The sequence below is a fragment of the Prionailurus bengalensis genome, chromosome D1 (assembly GCF_016509475.1).
Source record: "Prionailurus bengalensis isolate Pbe53 chromosome D1, Fcat_Pben_1.1_paternal_pri, whole genome shotgun sequence".
In the NCBI taxonomy this organism is placed as follows: domain Eukaryota; kingdom Metazoa; phylum Chordata; class Mammalia; order Carnivora; family Felidae; genus Prionailurus; species Prionailurus bengalensis.
Genome location: NC_057346.1, coordinates 113616996 through 113640899, shown reverse-complemented (window position 1 = coordinate 113640899; position 23904 = coordinate 113616996). Strand labels below are relative to the sequence as shown.

Below are 23904 nucleotides of genomic sequence, written 5' to 3'. Positions count from 1 at the left end.
CTCCGAAGCAGGCCTTGCGAACGGCGGAAGACGGACGGACGGACGGACCAGAAGGAGGGAGAGGAGGAGGGCAGTTGGAAACGAGAGTCAAACCCTCAAGCCCTGGAATCCGTCAGGCCGGCGAGCCACCCCCTGGAGACTTACTCTAGGGAATAAAATCCCATCCGATCGATACGGGCGCGAAGGATGGCTCTGTGGGTTATTTACGGCACCAGGCACAGGTGGGCACCAGCAAGGGAAGGAGCATCCTGCTGTGGACATCGAGCGTGGCAGCGGAAGGGCCACGGGACGCACGTCTGCGTGACAAGGGGCTCGGAAGGCGCCAAGCGTGGCCAGCAGGCCTCACCGCAGCCTGAGGGCTCGGTGACAGGGACCACGGAGACCTGCGTGCGTGCACGTGTGCGCGTGGCGAGGGGCCTCCTCCATCTGCCTGGGCCCCACGACGAGCGTGTGCGGCTTCGCTGTAGGAACACGCCCCCGGCCCAGCCATCCCCAGGCTGAAAATAAGTGAGGAGAACTGGAGACGCTGTCTCCTTGGGGGGACGCGGGGGGCGTGGGAGGGGAGGGCCTGGCAAGGGGCGTGGGGGGCGGCGGGGGAGGGAGGCCCGGGTCCCGCCTGTCGGGCACCCAGTGGGCACTCAGCAAGTAGCAGCCGTTTACGACCCGGGGGGGTGGGGGGGCGCAACCCACGGGGGGCGTGTATACATTAGGTGCTTGGTGTCCACACGAGGCTGACTGAACAACTGACCTTCAGGGCAGGCCTGAGCGGCCAAGAACAGACTGGGGGGATCCCGGTGGGGGCGGGAGGCGTCAGTGGAGGCAGAGGCTGGGGACCCTCTCTCACCCCAGAAGCCTGCCTCTCTGGGAGGGAAAAAGTGGCCCCAGGACTCTGTCCCCTGGGCGTCTTCCGGGAGGGTGGCCTCAAGGTCACGGGGGTCTCCGGGGTGTGACCTCCAGAACCCCGCCCACAGCACTCAGGTGTGGACCGTGGGCGGGCCCTGTCCTGGGAACCCTGCGCAGACCTGGAGGGGAACCTTGGGGGCCCGTTCCCCTCCCCCCCCACCTCTACCCCACCCGGACACGCGCTCTGCCTCCCTGCCGGTGGCTACACAGCAGATGAGCTCGGAGGGCTATTTTAAACCGCATTCAGGTAGATGAGAGGCGGCCGCCTTTGGGGTTGGTGTCGGCAGCCGCGGGGTGCCGAGGGGCCCCGGTTCCGCGTCCTCTGCGCGTATTTGACATTTTCCATGCTCTACAGTAAAAAAGGGGAGGCTTAAAGCTTCCTCTTCAAGACGAAAAGGGAGAATTCTGTAAGAGCCTTAAAGCAAGAGAAGAAAGTGGCACATCAGAGTCCCGGCCTCCCGGGAGGCTCGGACTTTCAAAGACTTAAAAAGAAGCCACGCACCTCTGAGGGTGCGAACAGGTGACAGCCAGCTGGGGGGAGGCTCCAGACCCGAAACAGGGGCAGCGACTAAGATCCAGAGCCCGCGGGACGACGTGGGGGAAGGGGGGGCAGCGGCCACTGCCGACGGTGCCCAGCGGCCTGGCCTTTGGGGGCCCGCAGCCCCCCGTGAGCGGGGACCCCCAGTGGCTGGGAACCCGGCCCAGCCAGGGCCCCTGTCCCCCTGCTGCAGAGCCGCCTGCGGGACCCTCCGGGCCTTCGGCTTGGCAGAAGCCTCCCCCGGAGGCCCCGGCCCCTGACACGGTTCCCCCCCCAACCCGCGCTCGGGGCAGGTGCCCGGCCCCAGCACACGGCGGGGCTCCCAAGGCGAGGGCTCCCCCCAGCCTCCTCCTTGATCATCACCACCTCTCCCTGACCTGACGTGTCAATGGGCAGCCGCTGTCCCGGCCAAGTGCCAGCGGCTCGCGGGGCAGCCAGCCGGTCCTTGGGCACGACCAGTGCGCTGAGTGCCTGGTGCTGGCACACAGGAGCGCGGGGCCGCTCTGCTCCGTCCTCCACCCTGAGTGCTCACCACCCTTCCCTAGACACACAGCGGCGCTCGGGCACGTGCACACACGGGCGCACACTGGCGCGTGCCCATACACACAGACACAGACACACAGGCACGCACACCCTCAGCAAACCAGGAGTGACCCAGGTGTCTGAACCTCATCAGCTGCCACCTCCCCCTTCGCCACCCGGCCTCCGAGAGGGCAATGCCGCCAGGTGTCAGCGCGCGGGATCTGGGCAGGAAGGGCCTCAGGACTAGGAGCGTGTGCACGCGGGTGCACGTGCACGCGCAGGGAACAGCCCCCACCGCAGAGGGGCACCCAGGAGTAGTTCTCGGGGCCCCAGGGAGACAGCACTGTGTTTTCCCTTTTCTTTTTTGAGACGGCTCTTTCTGAAGGTGTGCTTTGACCCCCAGGTAAACACATCTGCGGTCACAGCTGCCCTGCCCCCAGGTTCTCTCCTCTGGTCCTGGGGTCAGCAGAGAGCCTCAACCGTGGGCCGGGAGGGGCTCGTATCTCCGGGCAGGTGAGGGGCCAGGAAGCCAAGGGCCACGGTCTCCCGCAGCCTGGATGCCAGGGCCGGCAGCCTGTGCCCAGCGGGCGCCGTGAAAGCTCACGGGACACACGTTTGGGCAGGGGAAGCAGGGACCCAGTGTCACTCCCAGCTAGGCCCTGGGCACCTGTGTGGCCCCTCGCCTCTCCAGAAGCCTCAAGGATCTTATGTATAAATAAGGCAGCCCCCGGCCCACACTGAGCATCGCTGGGGACATGACGTGTCTGTACCTGCGACATCACCTCTGTGTTTCCAGAATGCCGTCCCTCTCCTCGCCACCACCCCGGTCAGCTGAGCCCAGCTGTCTCGTCTCTGCAGCGAGCTCCTGGTTGCTGCCCACGGTGGCCACCCTCTCCTGGTGCAGGGGGTCGAACGGTGTCCCCCGCCTAAAAGATACGTCCACATCCTAACCCCGGGACCTGTGAGTAGGGCCATCTGTGGAAAGGGGGTCTTTGCAGATGTGACCAAATGAAGGTGAGGCCACACTGGAGGAGGGTGGGCCCTGATCCAATGACTCTGTCCCTATAGGAGAACAGGACAGAGAGGCGCAGGAGGGGCCACGTGAAGACAGGGGAGAGGCTGGACGAGGCAGAAGGATCCTCCCTGAGAGCCTCCAGAAGGAGAGGGCCCTGCCCCCACCTGGATTTTGGACTTCTGGCTGCAGAACTAGGAGAGAATATTTCTTTGGTTTCAGCCCCCCTGCCCAGTGTGTGGTCCCTTGTTACACCTGCCCCCGCGGGACGCGGCCCTTGGTTCAAGGTGAACGCTGTGAGCGAGAAGGGCCTGAATCCAAGGCGGGTGGGACCTTCATTCCTCTGCCCGGAGGACAAGGCTGAGGCCCCTCGGGAGGAGGGAGAGGAGAGAGACGGCCCCTCGGGGCAGCGGGAGGGAGAACGGGGCGGGGCGGACCGCAGCTCCGCTCAAGTACATGGGCCTTCCGGCTCCCCATCTGGGGCGTGTCCAAAGCAGCCCCTGCCCCGCCCCCTCGGGCAGCCCACAGGCCCCTCCCAACCCCAGCGGCCGAGGACGCAGTCCCAGCCTAGACCAGGCAGAAAACTGGCCCAGACTTTGCAGATGCCAGCCTGTCCCCTGGGGAGGGGTCGCCAGGCAACGCGGCAACACCGCGGCCCCACGACTGAGGTCACCTCCCAGTGTCCCAGCAGCAGCCTCTCGTTCCCACTCACCAGTCCCACTCAGCGGCTCCTGGAAGCCCCTGGAATCAGCCACCGAAGGCCCCTCTGCCTCCAGAGCCACGTCACCCACACGCAGTCCCAGAAACGTGGACCGAGAGCAGACAATGCTGGGTGATGGCGGGCGCTCTGATCCTCGCTGGTCTTGGGGACGACGCTCCTCTCTTTAAACGATCTTTCCAGCCTCCCGACTGTGGCAAGGGAGGAGGGTCTGGTCTTTCCAGTGCTGACCTCTGTCTAAGGGCAGGTGGCTGGGGCGTAGACAGCAGCCCTGGAGGCAGGGTGTGGGGGTAGCCACGACCCAGGCCAAGGCCAGTGTTTTGTATTCGCCTGCTATTTATTACAAGCAGTGAGGACTCAGCAACTCAAATGTTCTTTTTAGATACAAATGCATGTAAAAATAAGTGTGTGGATTTAAAGAGCCATGTTTTAAAGTAAAACAAAGTCAAGCCACAGAAAACTCCAGAAGCTGTGTCCCGAAAATGCCAGAAGCTGCTGAGTACAGAGTCCCGCCCCGGTTAGGGACCCTGTGCTTCCTTTGGCCAAGCAGGCCCAGGCCTCGGATGCTGTGGGTTCCCGTTCCCAGGGTCCCAGCCAGAGTGGCCTCCTTTGCCGTAAAATAAAATGTAAATACTGAAAGCCACACAGACGTTCGCTTTTTTAGACACGCCCCTTTGCGGTCACCCAGGCCAGAAACCCAAGCTGTCCAGCCGCTCAGGGCCCCGCCTGCCCTCCCAGTCCAACCAGACCCACCACCGCCCAGGGTGCACCTGTAGGACCCAAGCCCCAGGCCCGTCCACTTGGAAACATTTGCCTCTTACGCCTGTTCCGCAGTCCCCTCCCTGGCTCACAATTTATCTGAAGCCCCCAGCGTCCGAGCCTCTGGACAGCGGGGCACTGGAGCCCGGGAGCCCCAGCCCCAGGAGCCCGGGGGCCTTTCCTGAGCTTGAACAGAGCAGACCAACCCCCTGAAGGTCTGGGTTCGAGGGAGCGCTACATACCCGTCGGGTTCTGCCAGTCTCCGTGAGGGTCCCCACTGGACCCCGGGCCAGAACGAAGAACCCACAAAGAGCAAAGCCTCTGAGGGGCCAAATCAAGCATCACATCACAGGACACCTCCGTTCAGGGTCTCAAGCGGCTCACTGACCGAGCCCGGGGTCTCCCTCGGCACGTGCTCAGGCTGGGTCTGTACACGCTTGTAACAATCTTACTGACCTGGTTCCCTCGGTGAGAGCGGACTAGAAGCAGAAACAAGCCTTTTGAAGAAGAAGATAAAATAACCAAGAACCCTCCAACAAGAAGCATAAGAAAAGGAGCCTGGGGCCACTCAGTAGAGTGGACAAGCCGTCACGGCCACGTTGGCAGGTGGGAGGCCACGCGGGGAGGTGGTGCCCCTCCCGGCCGCATCGCGCACCTCGCCGAGTCTCAAAACAGGGATGACAGTAGGACTTGCTGCGTAGGGTTGTTTAAAGGATTAAAGAAAACAGCTCATTTCACAGCCTTCAGAAAAATGTGAATCACTATTAAAATTAATCGTAACGATCCCACAAGAAATGTCGCTGGGAAAGGGTTCGATTATTTCTTGCCTATCCCCAAGGCTGCAAGGCATCCTGTGGGTATAACTCACTGTGGAAAGATTTCCACTGAATGTGTTTCAAGGTCTGGTGCTTAGCGGGGTGAGCTGCCCTCGCCAGGGAAAGCCCCGTGTGGCCTGAAGGAGCGGGTCCCCGAGGGCCACGCACTGTTCGGGGTTCCTCCTGCTCCAGCAGGCAGACCGGGGCGGCCGGGGCGTCACCCTCCAGGCTCAGCCCCGGGAAGCGATGAATGGCCACGTCGGGGAGAACAGGCGCACCACAGACAAACAGCATGTCCCTTGCGCTTTCGAGATTTAAAAATAAACTGAAAAGCAGACACGGTTCAAAATAACGACCAGGTTGGTAAGACAGTCATTGGCCTGTGTGCCTTCCTCCTGCCGTTCCTTAAACCGCAGTTTAAAAACCGACCGCCAGTCCCGGAGGCCCCCTCTGGCAGAAGGCGGGAGTAGAAGCTGGTGGCACCCCACGGGGGGGGGGGGGGGGGCGGCGGTGGTCTCGAGGGGGCAAGGACCCGCCCGGCCGCACCAAGAGGGACAGGGACACCCGGCCGCACCAAGGGGGACGGGGACACCCGGATGCACCAAGAGGAACGGGGACACCCGGATGCACCAAGAGGGACGCACCCATGTCCACTTTACCCGGAAGAAGTCCCTCCCCCTTTGGTGCTGACCTGGGGGTTCTGGGCAGGGCCCTTACGAAGCTCACGTGGTCCGCCCCACCCAGGTGCTCCCAGGATTGCCTGCTCTTCCCACGGGGTGCTCCCGGTGCTCTAACCGCATGGGCCGAGGCCGCTGAGCTCTTCCCCTCCTCCCCTTCCTCCTCTGCAGGGTGGGTACAGGTCCCCACACGCCCCACCCCGCCTGGCCAAGGATGCCACACAGCAGCCACCCACCTGCTGTGAAACGGGGAGGGGCAGGGGACCGGGGAAGACGCCCCCCTCCGCCCCCGCCGCGTGTTCTAGAGTGTAGGGCCGGAGGGCAGACGCCTGCGGGCTCTGAGGACTCCGCTCAGTGGGCATCAGCACCCCCGGCCCACCGGGGCGTCGTCCGCACCCACCCTGAAGGAAGGGCTGTGTTTGGTTCCATAGGGGCTACCGTGGAGGGATGGCAATACCGGGGTGTGGGGTGTGGCCGTCACGTGCCCCGAGGCGCCCACCTCTGGCTCCCGGCCAGAGTGTTTCAACCTGGGGCCTCTCTGCTCTAACCAGCTGGGGGCAGAACCCTCAGCTGGACCCTGGCCATCTCTGGTTCTGGCTACTTTTGTTCCCCGCCTATCGAGGTGTAAAAGAAATTTGTAAGATATTTAAAGTGCACGTCATGCTGCTCCCATGTCCCTACACATCGTGAAAGGACCCCCCCCCCCCCCCCCGCCTCGAGTGAGTACATCTATCACCTTGATATTTATCTTTTCCGTGGAGGTGAAAACATCTAAGTTCTACTCTCTTAGCATATTACTTCTTGATTTTTTTTAGGTTTATTTATTTTGAGAGAGAATGAGCATACCAGAGGGGGAGGGGCAGAGAGAGAGGGAGCGAGAGAGAATCCCAAGCAGGCTTTGCACGCTCACCGCACAGCCCGACGCGGGGCTCGAACTCATGAACTGGGGGATCATGACCTGAGTTGTGATCACGAGTCAGATGCTTACCCCACTGAGCCCCGCCCCGGGTGCCCCTCTCTCAGCATATTTCAATGACACAATAGTGTGTTATCCACTGGAGCCACGACGTTATAGATCTCCGGTTAACAGAACGTGCTGGTCACTGAGGGACCCCTTGGGGACCCTGGCAAACATCTATGTAGCATGTGCCCCTGCGGTGGGGCCATTCGGCCTGCAGCCCTGGGCCAAGGGCAGGTAGGGGGGAGGCATGTTCCTCCAGTGGGATGGGAGAGCCTGTGGTCTTCCCACAGGGACAGGACGTGGCAGGTGGGGCCCCAAGGCCAGCAGAGTCGGTGAACTTGCTAAGAAAGTGCGTCTCTGGAGCCCAGGACCCTTGCCCTCCCAGTGGACACGGCCCCCTCCCCCCAGCCTGGGCCTGGGTCCCGGGAGGAGCCCCCGCTAACCAAATGTTGTCACTTCAGCTCTGCCCCTGCTGTGTGTTCTTTGCCCCAGCTGCTCGAGGGGACAGGCTGACTCCCCCCGACACGTGCTGGGGTGTCCCTGGCCGCCACCTGGCCACATCCAGCCGGGCCAATACCCCAGGGCGGCTCCTGCCTCGTGCCCCAGGAGACCCCCGAACACACAACACGCTCCTGGGAGACGACAGAAACGACCTGAACGTCCCTCGGCGGGAGAAGGGAAATACGCGATGTGTTCTTTACAGAAAGCAGAGAACAGGAACGAGGACCGATCACTTGTGACGGGGCGGCTCAGGAGCCTGCGTACGTGCGTTTCTGCGGTTCTCTGCTACTCCAAAGTCACGATGGAACCAGAGAGAGCACGAGGGAAGCGTCGGCTGGAGGCGCCTGCATTTGTGTGTGGGTCCATCCATATATAGTCAAAACACAAAAACGCCTGGGAACGTCCGCTCACAAACCCTCTGGGAAGCAGGGCCCCGCGTGGCTCAGGGCGGGCGGTCTGGGTCCTGTGCTCTACTGGAGCTCCCAGCCCTTAAACTTGAAGCAAACAGAGCCAGATGTTGAGGCCTCGAGAACAGAGCCGGGGACTGGTTGTATTCTTTTGTGTGGTTCCGGTGTTTAAACATTTCACAATCATTAACCACTCATCAAAGTTTTAATTGGTGATAAGGAGACAGTCCCTCCCTGTTCCCAGCCGCGCCTAACCCAGGCCCGGGGCCGGCTCTGCACTTTCGACCCCGCTCTCGCTGCCGTGATGGCCCATTTCACAGATGGGAAAACCGAGGCCTGGAGCTTAAGGGGCTCGCCCAGGGTGGGCGCCTGGCCTGGTGAACCGTCAGAATCGGGCAGGGACTCCCGCCCAGTTTGCCGACCGCCGAGCCTCCGTTCTAATCACCGGGCGCTGGGCATCCGTGCGGTCGGACGGGTCACCGCACAGACTCCCCACAGGAAGTCAGGAGCACTTTCTACAGGAGGTGTTTACAGACCGGGGCATCCGGCCTCACGAGCTCCAGCTATCTGCCTGCCTCTGCGTGGAAAAACAAAACACCCAAAGCAAACAAACAAAAGCAGCGGCTCGCGGAGCAGCCGGGAAAGGACAAACGACGTTCTCCCAGCAAGTGTGAGAGGGAGTCGGGGGCTCAGACGGGAGGGACTGGGGCCGGTAGCAGACGACCAGGCACATGGGAAGGGAAAGGGCAGATGGTCGCCCCGGAGACTTCAGGCTCCACAGAGAAGGTGTCCGGCCAGGGCTGAGCCTCCCCGAACGTCCCGTCTGCTGTATTCAAGAGCTTTCCAGGCAGGGAACAGCATATGCTAAGGCAGAGAGGTCCAGGCGACAGGTCCTACCCCCTCCACTGCACGACACCTATGGCCCAGCTTTGGGCTTTAATGCCAGGTCCCAGCACCCCCGAGGCCCTTCTGTGCAGCTGGCCTCGGGTCAACACGGACGTCTGGTTCCTGACCCACAAGGAGCTGGGCCAGAGCCACCAACTGGAGGCGGACGCTTACCCAAGGGGCATAGCAGCCCCTCTCCCGACTTCTCGCGGGACTGCTGTGGCCCGTGCTTACAAGCGGGGAAAGGCAGTTTTAGGAGGTAAACGGATTGCCATCAGGAATCCCTGAGCCAGATCTTCCTTGGCCAGGCCTCCAAATCCGCCCTGAGCCCTAACACCACCCACCCCTCGGTCCCGGCCAGGCCTCTCCCCGACCCGAAGCCCCAGGTCTGTGCCAGGCGCCGGGGGCCCGGGTCAGGATCTCCTGTTGTTGAGTCACCTCCCTGCTCAGCCGGGCCCCTGCAGCCCGGGGAGGGGCGGGGGAGAAGGGACAGGGATCCCAGGAAGGACAGGGCTGTGCTGCTACCCCAGTGCTACCCCAGAGACCACGAGAGGGCTCTGTTCCGGGGCGCACTGCGGAGAGGTGGAAACAGGGCACCCCCTGCCTCCCAAGCTTGGGGCGAGGAGCCCACAGCCTACGCCCAGGGGAGAGCCGTGCCGGTAAGGGCATCCCGAAGGCCTCCCCGCCTCCAGGGTGGCCGAGCACTGGTGGCAAATGAGAAGAACCCGAAACCCAGTCCCAGGCGTGACAAAGCAGCCAAGGCACAGAAGGCCACACCCCACCGACACCCCGTAAGCAGCGCGGGCCCCTGGCAACAGTTCACGTCCCAGAGCAGGGGGACTTCAGGTCTGCGTGCGGGCTCTGGGCTCGGGGGCCTTCCTGACGAGCGGGGTGGAGTCTGTCCTAGAATGGCCTTCCTGTTGGGCCGCTCGTGGTCCCCTGGGGCCGTGGTGGCCCAGGGAAGCTGATGTGTCACCGCAGGCCCTCTGAAGGGCACTCTGTCATATTCGCCCCAATAGGCGGGCAGGACACCGGCCCACCGTTCCTCCCCAGCAGCAGCAGGCCCTTTACGCGACCCTCCTGGTGCCTATTTACCCCAGGAGGCGGCAGGATGATGCCACCACAGGGGCCCCCTCCCCTCGGCCTGGACGGTCTGCCCTTCGTGGAAGAGGCTCTTCCCAATGTGGCTGTGGGTGAGGGACAAAAGCGCCACCCTGCCTGCTGGCCGGCAGAGGACCAGGAGGCCCTGCTCCCCCTCCTCCCTCCGCCTCCTGGGGACTTGCCTGTCTCCACAGCAGAGCGTGGCCTGCGCCTGGTTTCCCGACTCCCCTGGCCTTAGCCTGTGGGATGGGGTATTCCCAGATCCCCTCCTCAAGGTCTCCTTAAGCCTTGTGCACATCCCTGTGACTGGGCGGGCACCGATCAGCCGTGGGGGCCTCATCTTCCCCTTGAGCCCTTCGTCCCAGCCAGGGTCAGAGGGGCTGAGGCAGGCCAGGCCACCTCGCTTGCCAAATAAAACATTTAGGCGTTCCTCCCAGGTAAGCCCCGTGCGCTCTCTATTTACAATTCAGGAATGACAGTCACCCTGGGGAAGGCGGGAAGCTGGGCCTTTTGAATATGAGCACATCCGGTGAAGCCAGGGGACAGGGACAGGAGATCTGGGAGATTCGGGACAGTGTGGGGGGAGGGCATCGCATCCAGACACTGGCTCCCCCAGGCAACGACGATCCTAGGGCTTCCCGTGACCAGAGCACCCACTACGTGCCAGGCCCCGAGCACACATTCAGCCAACAAACGAACAACGACCACCCGTGCTAATAGTGCCCGCCGTGGGCCCGGCTCTGGCCCACCTGCTCTCTCCACAGCCAGTCATTCAATGAAACCAACGCGGAATGGAGATCATTGAGACACGGATCAGGGCTGCTAAGGAACAAAGCATGGCCCCCCAGCCACGGGCACCGTCATCGGGGACGGAGGGTCTCCAGGAGAAGCGACACCTGAGTTGAGGTCTGAATCAGCATCCTGGGCAGAGGGCACGGGGAATTCAAAGGCCCCGGAGTGACGGAGGCTGGGCCTGGGGCTGGACGCCGGCGAGGGAGACCTGACAGAGGTGGACGGGACCTTGTGCGGCTCAGGAAGGAGTCTGGAATTATTGGGAGATCAGTGTGAATCACGGGGCACTCTAATGGGGAAGCTATGTGATGTGGTCTATATTTTTAAAGCTCATGCTGGCTGCTGGCCGGAGAAGGACCAGAAGGGCAGGAATGGAGCCCGCTGGGTGGCTGGTGTGGTCCAGCGGCTGCTGGAGGACAGCCAGGGCCGGGCCTGGACAGAAGAGTGGACGTCAGGTAGGCTACACCAAGCCCCGGCTTTGAGACGTGCGACAAAGGCCCGCCGCGTATCCTGGATCCCCTAGAGCCAGCCGGCCAGCTCAGGTCCCGAGCGGTGGGGACCGTCTCTCCCTGGCTCGATGGCCTAGATAATGCTGGCAGTTCTCCGGTGGCCCTGGGCCTCCCGGGGGGCCCGGCCGGACGGCTCTGGGGCCCTTCCTGGGGTCATCGTGCACCCCTCTCTGCGACTTCAGGCTCTGCAGCTCCCTCCCTGCAGCTCTTTCAGGCTGCCCCACATCTTGGGCCCCCGACTCTCCTGGTGCGGGGAAGACGATTCCTCAGCCACCTCGCCGGACAAAGAACTCTAGGCTGGACCCATCGTCGTGCCCCTGTCCCCAGCCCCGGTCCGCGTTTTCAGTCGGGCAGGTCCTGAGCACACAGCTGGTGCCCGCTCACAGACGCCAGGCCAGCGTCGGCCAAATTCACGCCCGCCTGCGCAAGCTGCACGCCGGGGCCCTGGTGTGGAAGGACCACCGTGCTAAGAGAACCAGACGCGCCCACGTCCAAGTTCCTCGTATTCACCCGTCACTACTGCCCCCTGCAGAAGTTCCACGGTCCGCCCGGACGGCTCCCCAGGTGAGCAGCCTGTCCGGGCTGGCTTGGGACCCTCAGACAGCTCATCCTTCGGCTGTTAAGTTCTGTTTCCCTGGCCTGGAGGCGCCGTCGGTTATGGGGCAGAGCCGGCACCCAGGGCCATACCCGGTTCCTTCGCGTCAGGACGTCAGGGTCCTCTGCCAGGCACGGTGCGCCCCTGCGCTCGGCCCCCTGCGGCCCCATCCCGGGGTTCGGGCCTCCCCCATTCGCCTGTGAGCCGGTTCCGCACCGCTTCGCAGGGCCGGCCGCACACCTGTCGCCTGAACGACAGCCGGGAGAGGGGCGGGGCACGCTGCTGTCACCTTGGGTCGCGTGTGCGTGTGCTGGCACACTCACAACCGGCTCAGCCACCGAATCAGCAGAAAGCACAAGTCCCCAAAACACAGCTGCCGAGGAAGACACATAACAGTCTTCAAACCGCCAGCTTGTCACGGGGAGGGGGAGGGGGTTCTCCCCTCCCCGAGCGCAGCCTGTCGGGTTACTCTCCCAGCTCGGGAAGCTTCCGGGAGGAGAGATTTCAGGAGAGACATTGATCCTGGACGCTCTCAGCATAGTAAATAAAACCCACCCTCAGGGGGGAGGTTCGGCCTTCTGTAAAGAGCCAGCAGCAGACCTTCGAAGACGACAGGTTCCAGATTCGTGGCCCCACTCCGAACCCCACCCCCACCCCCTCCCCGCCCCCGCCAGGCCCGGCCCAGGAAGGAGGTGCCACTTGGCCTCCGGGATGGACCGCCCAGGCTTCCACATCTGCACAGAAGGTCAGAGGGTCCTCGCCCGGTCCATCCGTTCCGTCACCTTCTCTAAACACAGCCCGGCAGGACACCCCAGACAGACAGACACCCTCGGCGTCCGCCTCCCTGGCACCCGGGCCCTGCCCCACACACGCGTGCTGAGCCAGCACACAATAGAATCTGCAGATCTGGAGCTTGGAGCCTGGAGGGGAGCCGCCGGCAGGCGCCCCCGAACTGCCTGCTGCTCGCAGAGCCTGTCAAGTTCAAGGAGCCAAGGAATTGGGGCAAAAATGCAGCCAAGAGACCCCTCAGCCTGCGACTGCCGAGCGCAGGGTTTTTGCTGACTGGGACCTGGTTCCCTACGGCACGCACAGGTCCAAGGACACACACGTCCAACCCAAAGGCTGTGTCCGCGCCCCTAGCTGTGACGCCCTGGGCCTGCCCCTGGCCTGGGGGCTGTACCCTGGAGACAATCACAGGCGTGCGCCTGTAAAAGGCATTTGGAAGGGGCTCAGGCAGACATAGAAATTATTTCTAGCGTAGACAGAGCAGCAAGTTAGTCAAATCCTGGGACGGCAAAAGAGCAGAAATCCAACCAGCTGCTCCAGCAAGGCCAGGCCTGGCTCAGCTCAAGGATGTGTGGGGGCAGAGAAGCCACCTCGCCCCTGGAGGGCCCTGTCCACACCCCCAGACAACTCCAGCTGGCTTCTGACAGCAGACGGCCCAGCCCAGGGGGGGAGGGGGCCCTGGCGGGGCCGGGAGGAGCCCAGTTGGAGAGCGGCCCTCCAGGGGCTGCTGGCAGCCCCCCAACACCGCGTCCCACCCTCCCAAGAATCCTCAGGTGCACAGGACCCTCCTAGACTCGTGTCCCTCCCCCCGCCCCAACACTTCCTGACGCTCTGTCTCCCGGGGGCCGGTGGCCTAGAGACGGTGGCTGGGGCTGGTGGGTGAGGCAGGGGTCCTCCCTCCCTCGCGCTGGGAGGGCCCACCCACGACCCCCCACGGCCCCCCACGGCCGCCCCCCACGGCCGCCCCCCACGGCCGCCCCCCACGGCCGCCCTCGGAACCATCCCGCCCCTGCGAGGCCGGCCGGATCCAGACCCGGCCCGCCGCGGCACCCCCCCCACCCCCGCGCCCAGACCCCTCCCCCCCACCAGGGCCGGCTGCGTGGGGGGCGCGCAGGCCGCCCCCCCTCCCCGCACTCCCGCGTCCCCGCTCCCTGGGGCCCCGCCGGGCGGGACTCGGGCCGCGCGCGCCGCTCCCCACGCCCGGGCCCCACCCGCGGCCCGGCCTGCGCGCGCCCGGGACCTGCCCCCCGCCGCCCCGCGCTCCCCCTCCGCGCGCCGGGCCGGGGCTCCCCGCGGGGCTGCGTCCCGGTGCCCGGGCCCCGCGGGCCTCCCGGCGCTGGGCTCCCCGGACCCCGGCGGCCGGCCCGCGGGGCGCCCCGGGCCCCTCCCCGGGCCCTCCCGGACGCCTCCCGCGCCCTCCCCGCCCGCCGCGCCCCTACCGTGCCGCGACTCGGAGCCGGCGGGGCCGGGCGCGCGGGGCTCAGCTGGCGGCGCGGCCCGGCTGCAGGAAATGCCAGAGGACTGATCCAACCGCGGAGCCCGGGGAGGGAGCGGCGGCGGAGGGAGGAGGGAGGAGGGAGCCGGGAGGGGAGGGGGCGGGGAGGAGGGAGGGAGCGGGAGGAAGGAGCAAGGGAGGAGCGGGGAGGAGCGGGGAGGAGGAGGGAGGGGGCAGCAGGGGGGAGGAGGAGCGGGTAAGGGGGAGGGGCGGGAGGGCCGCGCTGGAGCGGGGCGCAGGGACCCCAGCCTTTCTCGGCCCCCCTCTCCCTGGCCGGGCAGGTCCGGGGTGCGTCCACCGGCCAGGCCACCGCGGCAGGGTTGATGGTGGTGAGTGGGGGGCAGCCTGGGAGGGCTCTGCCAGAGACGGCAGAGTGCATGCGGGCCTCCAGACCACCCTAGGGGAGTCGGGGTACCCCCTCTCTCATCCTGAGCCCAAGAAATGGTCATCATTTTTGTCCCAGTCACAGACACTCCTGGGACCTAGGGGGAACCCCAGAACCCGAGCCCTTTGTCCTTGTCCTTGTACATGTCTGCTCTGACCCCCCCCCCCCACACCCCGTGTTTCTAATGCACCTCAGGACTCCTGCTAGGAAGCCCCGACTCCTGCAGATTTCCTTCTGTGTGTCCCCCGACACCCCCCCTGCTCCCAGAGACCCTATTAGACCCCAAAGCCCCTTGCATAGAAGAGACCTGCTGAACCACCCCAGCTGGGAGCTGAGGAGTGAGGCTCTAAAGTGCTCTGAGCTCCTTGCCGGCCCCAGGGTCTCCCCAGCCCTGGTCCCCCAGACTGAGGCGCTCTAGAACCTTGGTCTTAAACCGCCCAGGGCCTTCCCATAGTAACTATCCCCCAGAGACCCCGACTAGCCGAACCGGGCCCCTTCCAGGCATCCCCAGACCAGGTAGGACACGTAAGGGCACAGACCTTTTCCAAGCAGAAACCCTCTACCTGTTCCCTTCCAAGAGAAGAGGCTGACCCTCAGCGGAGCCCCAGCCTCCTACCCCAGGCTGCTCCCCCAGCCTCCCCCCCACACCACCCCCCCCCTGCCGCCCCCCTGCCAGCCTCCTCCCCCAGCCTCCTTCCCAATCTAAAGCTGCTGGCCCACACATGTGTTTCCACCTTTTCATTTTATGTTAGGCCAAGAGTGCCTCAAGGGCGGCCCCTAAGCCTGAAGGTCAGGGGGATGCAGCCAGGCCACCAGGAGACAAGCCTGGGATACTTGCCTGCCCACAGGGGCCCCTTTCAGCCCCAGGGACTGTAGAAGGCACTGGGGGGGGGGTCCCCTGCAAGAATGCCTACCTTCGCTCTGCAGCCAGCCGGCAGGTGGGTGGCCTGGACCAAATCCCTTCCAGCCTGAGCACTCTGCCCACTGTTAGACCAGGCAGTGGTTCCCCTGGGGCGCAGAAGCACCAGCGACTGATGGCGCTCAGAGGGGCCACGGGCTGGGGTGTGTGATGCCTGGGCCTGCTCTGGGCTCCCTCCACCCCCGCCCTCACCCCCAGGGCTAGCCTGCCTGCTCCTACCCCCAGAGTCACCTTGCAAGGCCTTCCCACGCAGAACTGCTCAGACAAGATGCTCAGGGCCATAGTGGACCCCCGTCTCCAGGAGAGGGTCTGCTCAGTGCGCAATGCAGGGAGGACAGAGACCACCCTGGCCAGGACGACTCTTGGAAGCCTCTGCGCAAAGCCGGGGTGTGGTGGCCAGGAGCCTGGCAAATTGCTTGCTGCCGGGCCAATCTACAGGGGACTGAGGAAGAAAACAAAGCTGTTGGCCCCCGGGGGCGGAGGTCCCAGGGGCCAAAGTAGGGAAAGTTTCCAGTCACTGATGATGCTGGCTATTGGAAGCCAGCTTGATTTCACAAAATGACACTGCTGAGGGTGGAGGTCAAAGGGACACCCGGCCAAGAATAGGGATGGGGAGGGGGGAAGCCCCCCTCCAAGGTGACAGAGGCGGGTGGGTCAGAGGGTGGAGCCTGACCTGATGCACTCACTGGGATGGATGGCCAGACGGCCACATGGGAAGGGAGGAGGGGGACACGCTACCGGCCCCGGCCCCTAGGTGTCAGGTGCCCCGTCCAGCTTCTCGCCTGGTTCTGGGGAGTCGGCCCGATGAAAGGGGATGCCGCCCAGCTCCCGGCAGGTGACCTGTTCCTCTGGGCCTCAGCGCACCTGCCCGTCAGATAGAGGCAGGGTCGGGGCACCGTGCTCAGTGCAGGAAACACAACTGTGAGGAGGCTGGGCGATGAGCGGAGCACAGAGGACAGCCGCCTAGAGCTGCTGGGGCCCGAGCAAGTCCGGGCACCCCTGTGCCTTGCTGTCCTCACCTAGAAGTGGGGACGAGAGTGGCCCTCCCTCCTCCCCAGCTCCGCGAGGCGCAGAGTCCCCAGAGGGGGAGCAGACTTCTAAGGCGGACCCAGGGGGAAGGAATGGCTCCCGCTGTCCCTGAACAACGGCCACGGGCTTCTTACTAACTTCCAACTCACGATAATTCCGCCAGGCCTGCTTGTGAGAAGCAAGATTTTTAAAGGCTCCTTTGCAAATGTGGCCTTGACTCTTGAGGGAGCGGCTGCAACCTCAGCCGGGGGCGACGTGGCCTCTCCTCTTGAGGCGACGCTGGCGATGTCTGGGGACATCCCAGGGTGTCGGCCCTGGAGGGGGTGCCCCCGACATCTAGTGGGTAGAGGCCGGGGATACAGCTAAAAACCCATCGCCACACAGGACTGCATCCCATGCCGGGACCCGTCTGTTTCCAGAAACCCTGCTGTAGAATAAACTTTTGACTGTTGGGGGTCAGTCCTTAGTTCCCAGCGGCGGCTCGGTCCTTGGGGATCGCCCAGCTCCCCCAGACCTCCTGTTCATGTACCCACACCCTATCCCACATTTTCCGTGCTGAGGGGCTCTGGACACGCTGAGTCGGTTAAACCACCCAAACGCCTTAGAAGGCAGGCGTTATTGTGACCGGCTCTGTTTTACAGATGGGGAAACTGAGGCACAGAGCCGGGAAGAAAGCTCTCACAGTGGGCGAGGATTCACTCCCAGCCGTGTGCTCTGAGCCCCTCCACCCTGTTGCCCAGTTAAAGGAGAAGCAGGCCCAGAGAGCACCCCGCACAAGCCCCCGCCCTTTCTCTTGTACCTGGCTGTCCCCCTGGCAAGGGCTGGGGTAGCCAGGACAGGATGGAACATACCCGGGCCTGTTTCAGAGCGGGTGCCTGCAGGGGTGGGCTGCTGGGGGCTCTGGCCTCTGCAGGGCCAGGCACTGGTGGGCCGTGGTCCACAGGGGAGGAGAGAGCTGGACCAGAAGCATGACAAGCTGCCTCCGTCCCTAATCTTTCCAAGCTAGCTCAGGCTGCAGTAATGATTTCTTCCCATTTCTCAGGGGAGAAGACTGAGGCCCAGGTAGTAAGGGTGCCGCTGGAGTTAGCTGGGATCCCCTACTCCTAGCTGGGCCCAGATCCCGTTGCCCTGGGCAGCAGCGGGGCAACCTGGGGGGTTGGCCAGGGCGGGTGAGCCTGACCCCCTCCCCACATTCCGAACAGGAGAAGTTCAAAGCCCACACGCTTCCACAACACAACAGCTGATCAGAAAAACACTTGTGGTGCTTATCAATGCCTCACCATGGGCCTGGCACTGTGTCCCCACTTTCCACGTGTGACCCACTGCACCCCGGCTCCCTGTAGGTGGGGGTCACCATAGCAGTGAGGTGAGGCCATCAGCTGGGGGCCAGGCAGCCCCGGAAGGACTGAGGCGGGGCTACATGTCAGGCCGGCCCTGCCGGCTGCTGGAGCTCTTCCCCAGTGCAGGAGGCGGGCTCTCCCTCATCTTCTCTGGACTGGGCAGGACGGGACAGGGCGGGACGGGGCGGGACCCGTGTCTGCGGCTCAGCAGCTCAGTTCCCAGAGTGGAGAGGGGAGGTGGGGCCTGGGGTGGAGCAGAGAGGTTCCTTGTCCCCTGATGTGGCCCTCTTCCTCCAGGAGCTGAGCCACCAAGCCAGGTGGGGGGCGCAGAGCAGGGGCCCTTTTCCGTTGTCTCGTTCTCTCCGGGGAACCGGTGAAGTCCAGCCGTGGAATTGGCCTGCAGAATGCCGGGGGGGGGGGGCTGCCGCTGTGCTGGGGGGTCCTGAACAGGCCTGCTGCGCGCTCACACGTGCCCCCCTGCTCCCCTGCCTCTGCCCGTCGCTGGGTTACACGCGTACCCATCCTCCCGAAAGACACGCCTAAGCCCCTGATGGAGACCCACGCCTGCCGGTAAAGAGACGTGGCGTTTCCCGACTCTCGGCGACACCTGGAGGAACAAGAAGGTGCTATTTATAGGGCAACACCCCCTATAAATGTCCAGACTCTGCGTCTGGCCCTCCTGCGTGGGGTCAGCGCCTGCGGCACCCTCCAGAGCACTGAGCACCGAGAAGGGGGCAGGACCACGGTGGGCACGGCTGAGAGGTGGGGTGACGCACATGGGGAGTCTCGCGGGGTCGCCCCGAAGCACCCTGAGGGTCGGCAGCGCCTGGAGGAGCGGGGCCAGCTGGCTCGCCCCCGGCCTCGGGCTCCTGCAGGGCCCTCCTGGAGCTGGGCCAGAACATTTCTGCCTGCTGCTGACCTCTCCTCCGGGCGAGAGCAGCATCCGGAAGCCGGATTCAGCTGGAGAAGGCGCTGGCCATCCTTGGCGCTCCTTGGCCTGTGGACGCGTCCCTCCGTCGGCCCCCGACCTTCCGCCCTCCTGTGTCGCTGTCCCGAATCTCCCTCTCCTTTCTCGCATAAGGACACAGTCGTTGGATTGAGGGTCCACCGAGATCATCCAGAATGATTTCAGCAGGAAACCCTTGACTTCATTACACCCGCAAAGACCTTATGTCCAAATCAGGTCACAGTCTCAGGCCCTGGGGGTTTGGGCGTGGACCTGTCTTCCTGGGGGACACACGTCACCCCACGACAGCAGGTAACCTTAGGCGTCTTGCGTTTGCCCGTCGAATACCCGCAGTGCTTGTATTGGCGAGCCAGTCCTTGGCTCGGGACCTTCATTCCCTTTTAAATGCTTTTGTTCCGATGGGCCTCTGGGTGGCTCAGTCGGGTGAGCCTCCGACTCTTGATTTCGGCTCAGGTCACGATCCCAGGGTCGTGGGATGGAGCCCCGCATCAGGCTCCATCCACACTGAGCCTGGAGCCTGCCTGGGATTCTCTCTCTCTCTTCCTCTCTAAATAAATGCTTTTGTTCTGAGTCTCCATTTGAGGACACAGCCCCAGGGTCCTGGAAGGCATTGACCAGAGCAGATCCAGGCTGGACGCCTATCCCCTGCCCTCCCTACCTGGTTCCAGACAGGAGGGAGTGGGCAGCGAGAGCTTTTCCTGGAGCACTGAAGGCTGAGCCTTCCCTGGGGCCCACGCTCCCAGTCTTGTCATCAAGAGCCGGCCAAAAGGGATTTGGCAAGCCCACTTAGGGGCTGAGAGCCGGCTTTCTAGAGCCTGCCCTTGGGAGAACCATGAGGAATCTGGCAAATCGTCTCTTCTCTGTCGGGGAGGGCCCGGGGCCGCTGCCTCGGGACACACGGACAGTGAGCGCTAAAAGAAAAGGTTCCCAGGCAAGATCTGCGGCCACAGCGGCCGCTGGGTGCCTGACGGAGGTGCTTCGTCTCGGGATGCGGACTCTGTCCCCAGGAGGGCAGCTCTGCAGACTCCCAGCGCCGGGCCTGGTGGCCGTCTCCAACGCGGCTCCCCTGGCCAGGACACGGCCTCACCCGCCACTCTCTCGCGCGGGGCTGGCTTCGGTCGGCAGGCAGCACTGGTGCACCAGGAGGCAGACGAGAAGCCCGGCAACAGCACGCACGGGTGACGGAGAACGTGGGGAGGGAAGGTCACGCGGGTCACGAGGCAGGGCGGCCTCGGAGCACGGGTCGCTCGGGCCGCTTCTGGTGTCCCCGCAGGAACACCGGGACCGCCCCGCCGCTGACAACGTCTACACTGGCTTCGGAGGATCTAGGGCGGCAGTTCTCAAAGTGTGAACTTGGAGCCCTCCTGGGGCCGCTGAGACCGTTCCAGCCGTCCAAAGCATGACAACACTCACTTCGCTTCCAGGATGCTACTCGCCTCTCTCGCCTGTGTCCTCTTGCAGCTTACGGGGAATTTTCCAGAGGCTACAGCCATGCGAGGTCGCAACAGATTGAACGCAGAATCAGGTGTGAGAATCCAGCTGGCTTCCGTTGAGCCAGACATTAGAAAGACTCTCAAAAACATGCAAAACAATTCCACCCTCTCCACTAAATACTTTTATTTTGGGAAATACAGTCTTCGTGAATAATGCGCTATTTAAGAAGATAAATAGCGCATTATTTATGTTAATATAATGGGCTTGTCACTGTTATTTTTAAATGAATCATTAAATATATTTTTTAATTGGAGTAAACATTGATGAACTAATCTATAGAAGCAAATGTTCTTTGTGGTCCCGTTCATTGTCACCTCCGTCATCGTCACCATCACTGCCGTCACCACCATCATCCCCCCCCCCACCATTATCGTCAAAGTCACCACTACCCTTGCTGTACCAAAGTACCTGACACATTTAAATGTAATCTAACAGGGGCTCCCGGGTGGCTCAGTCGGTTGAACGTCCGACTTTGGCCCAGGTCGTGATCTCGCGGTTCGTGAGTTCGAGCCCCGCGTCGGGCTCTGTGCTGACGGCTCGGAGCCTGGAGCCTGCTTCAGAGTCTGTGTCTCCCTAGGTGTCTCTGCCCCTCCCTGCTTGCGCTCTGTCTCTGTTTCTCTCTCAAAATTAAATAAACATTAAAAGAAAACTTTAGGGGCGCCTGGGTGGCGCAGTCAGTTAAGCATCCGACTTCAGCCAGGTCACGATCTCGCGGTCCGTGAGTTCGAGCCCCACGTTGGGCTCTGGGCTGACGGCTCGGAGCCTGGAGCCTGTTTCCGATTCTGTGTCTCCCTCTCTCTCTGCCCCTCCCCCGTTCATGCTCTGTCTCTCTCTGTCCCAAAAATAAATAAACGTTGAAAAAAAAATTAAAAAAAAAAAAAGAAAACTTTAACGACATTAAGAGGACAAGCCACAGGCTAAGAGAACATGTTTGCAGAACACGTATGTGATAAAGGACCAATATTCGGAATATATAAGGAATTGTCAGAACTCACTAAGAAAATAAAAGCAGCCCAGTAAAAAGGGGGAAAAGATCCGAGCAACCGTCTTACCAAAGAAGGCGTCCCTGTGGCGAATAAGGCTACGGGAAGGCTTTGCTCACGAGGGTGTTACAGACGGAAGCCACCATGAGATGCCGCTACGTGCCCATTAGAGTGGCTGGAACCCCCACCACGCAGGCAAGGAACCCCAGTGCTGGCCCGGCTGTGCAGCAGCAGAGCCCTCACACGTTGCTCGCAGGGGCGGCGAAGTGCGTGCGTGCGTGCGTGGGTGTGCGCGCGTGCGTGTGTGTGCAAAATGGTGCCGCCGCCTGGGATGACGGTTTGGCGATTTCTCCTAGGAAAAGCACACACTGACCATGGGGCCTGCCCATCCCACATCTGGGTATTTCAGTAAAAACCTACACCCACACGAGGCTCGATTCATAATGGCCCAAGACTGAAGCAACCCAGTGTTCTTCACAGGAGGGGATAAGCAAACTGTGGTACGTCCATTCAGCGGAGAGCTAGTCAAAGGAACAGAGTGCAGACGGGCCCGACCACACGGATGAGTCCCAACGCCCTGCAAGTGGATGGAAAGGCCTACGTGCGGCATGATGCGCGTGGCGTTCTGGAAAAGGTGAGGCGTAGGGACCGGAGACGCATCGGTCTTGCCGGGGGCTGGGGGTGGGGGTGCACCGACCGCGAGGAGACACCCGGAGGTTCTGGGGGCTGTTGGAACTGTCTTTACACTACGGCAGACGTGTGCAAAGCTCAAACCGCTACCCCCTGAAAAGGGCGAACTTTACAGAGTGTGATCACACTTCACAAAAGCGTGTCGGGGGAACGATGGAAAAGCGTATATACGTAAGTGGTAAGCAACGATGCGAAACATCAAAAAGGAGTGAGTAGGACGGGCTCGGCTTGCCCGCACACACCAGGCCCTGCGAGGGCTCCGGAGAGGGCCCCGCGTGCAGGACCAGCTCCAGACCTTCCCAGAGATGCTGCCGGGCCCGGGGTCCTATTGCCAGGCCCGGGCCGGGGGACCCAAGCCCTCAAAGGTGTGGCTCCCAGAACGTGGCCAGGGGGCAGGGGACGATGGAGGTTGGTCATCCGCCGAGGCTGGTGTGACAGCCCCGTGGGGCCGGCGCAGGACAAGGCAGCCGCAGATACCGCGGGCCGCGGAGGGCAGGCTGCACACACATGAACGTCCGTGCCTCAGAGCCTCTGGAAGTGTCCCTAGAACCGGGAGCGTGCCCGGCCAGGGAATGACCCCAGCCTCGTCCGGGCTGGGAGAGGAGACGCGTCCGTCACTGCAGGCCTGAGGGTCCTCTGCCTGGTCCTCTCCAGGGGCGTTTGGCCGCAAGCGTGGGGCAGTCCTCCCAGACGCAGCTCCCGGCTGGGGGCCTGGCACCATTCCCAGCGTGGGCGTGTGCAGCAGGGGGGCAACCGGTGGGGGGCAGGGTCTGGCTGGGCCCGCGGCTCCTGTATCCCCTTGGGGGACAGGTAGACTCCAGAGGAGGCCTCTCGTGGGCACGACCAGCGGCCCCCACTCCCTCTCCTTCCTTCCTGCTTCCTAACGAAAACCATTTCCTTGAAGTCCACACCCTCCGTCTGGCAGAGTTGTAACTCTCTCTCCCAACAACTGACCATAATTGCCTGGATTCTTATTTGAGGCCCTATTTTGTGGGAAGAGCCTCAGCCCGTGCAGATTGGGGACGTTTATATTTCGACCGTGGGCCTCTAGCCACTTAGCCAGGCCCAGGACGACAGCCACACACAAGGAATGGAGCTGGACCCCTACCTTAGGTCACGCACAGGCCGGGCCAAGCGGGTGACAGACCTAAGTGTGAGGCCGGGAGAGAGCGCAGGCACCAGCTCCTCTGATGACGCTCTTGGCGACGTTTTCAGGCCAGTCTCCCCAGGCAAGAGCAGCGGACACTAAAACTAACAGGCGGGATCACAGCCAACGGAAGTTTCTGCTCCGCGAGGGAAACCACCAATCAAACGGTAAGGCAACCCCCTGCTTGCAAGAAGATGTTTGCAAATCGGACGTCCGACAGGGGTTAGTATCCAAACTATATAAAGAACACCTACCGCTTACTATCAAGAAGAAAAAGTAACCTGATTTAAAAATGGGCAGAGGACAGGAACGGACGTTTCTCCAAAGACACACAGATGGCTGCCGGTGCGGGAAAGGACGCCCGACACCCCTCGCCAAGGAAATGCCTCGCACCTGTCAGAGTGGCCACAAGCAAAAACACGGACAACAACAGGTGCTGGCGACGAGGATGTGGAGGAAAAGGAACCCTCGTGTGCCGTCGGGGGGGGATACAAATTAGCACGGCCACTGTGACAACAGCATGGAGGTTCCTCAGAAACTTAACAAGATAGAACTAACGTGTGACCAGTAATTTCACTTTTGGGTATTTATCTGAAAAGAAAAAGAAAGAGAGAAAGAAAGAAGGGAGAGAGAGAGAAAGAAGGAAAGAAATAAAGAAAGAAAGAAAAAGGAAGAAAGAGAGAAAGAAAGAAAGAAAGAAAGAAAGGGAGAGAGGGGCGCCTGGGTGGCTCAGTCGGTTAAGCGTCCGACTTCAGCTCAGGTCACGATCTCGCGGTCCGTGAGTTCAAGCCCCGCGTCGGGCTCTGGGCTGGTGGCTCAGAGCCTGGAGCCTGTTTCAGATTCTGTGTCTCCCTCTCTCTGCCCCTCCTCCATTCATGCTCTGTCTCTCTCTGTCTCAAAAATAAATAAACGTTTAAAAAAAATTTAAAAAAAAAAAAAAGAAAGAAAGGGAGAGAGAAAGAAAGGAAGAAAGG

General features: G+C 62.5%; 1 protein-coding gene across 2 annotated transcripts in view; it reads right to left on the bottom strand.

Annotated features, from left to right (window-relative positions):
* OSBPL5 (oxysterol binding protein like 5) overlaps nt 1–23904 on the bottom strand; it is a 78531-nt gene that overhangs the window by 39429 nt on the left and 15198 nt on the right. The window contains exon 1 of one of the 2 annotated variants that reach the window (XM_043581979.1): nt 13921–14059. The exons of the other annotated variant lie outside the window; for it this stretch is intronic. The gene's annotated coding sequence lies outside the window, so the exon portion shown is untranslated. Of the gene's footprint in view, nt 1–13920; nt 14060–23904 lie in introns of those variants that run through there. 2 annotated transcript variants of the gene reach the window in all.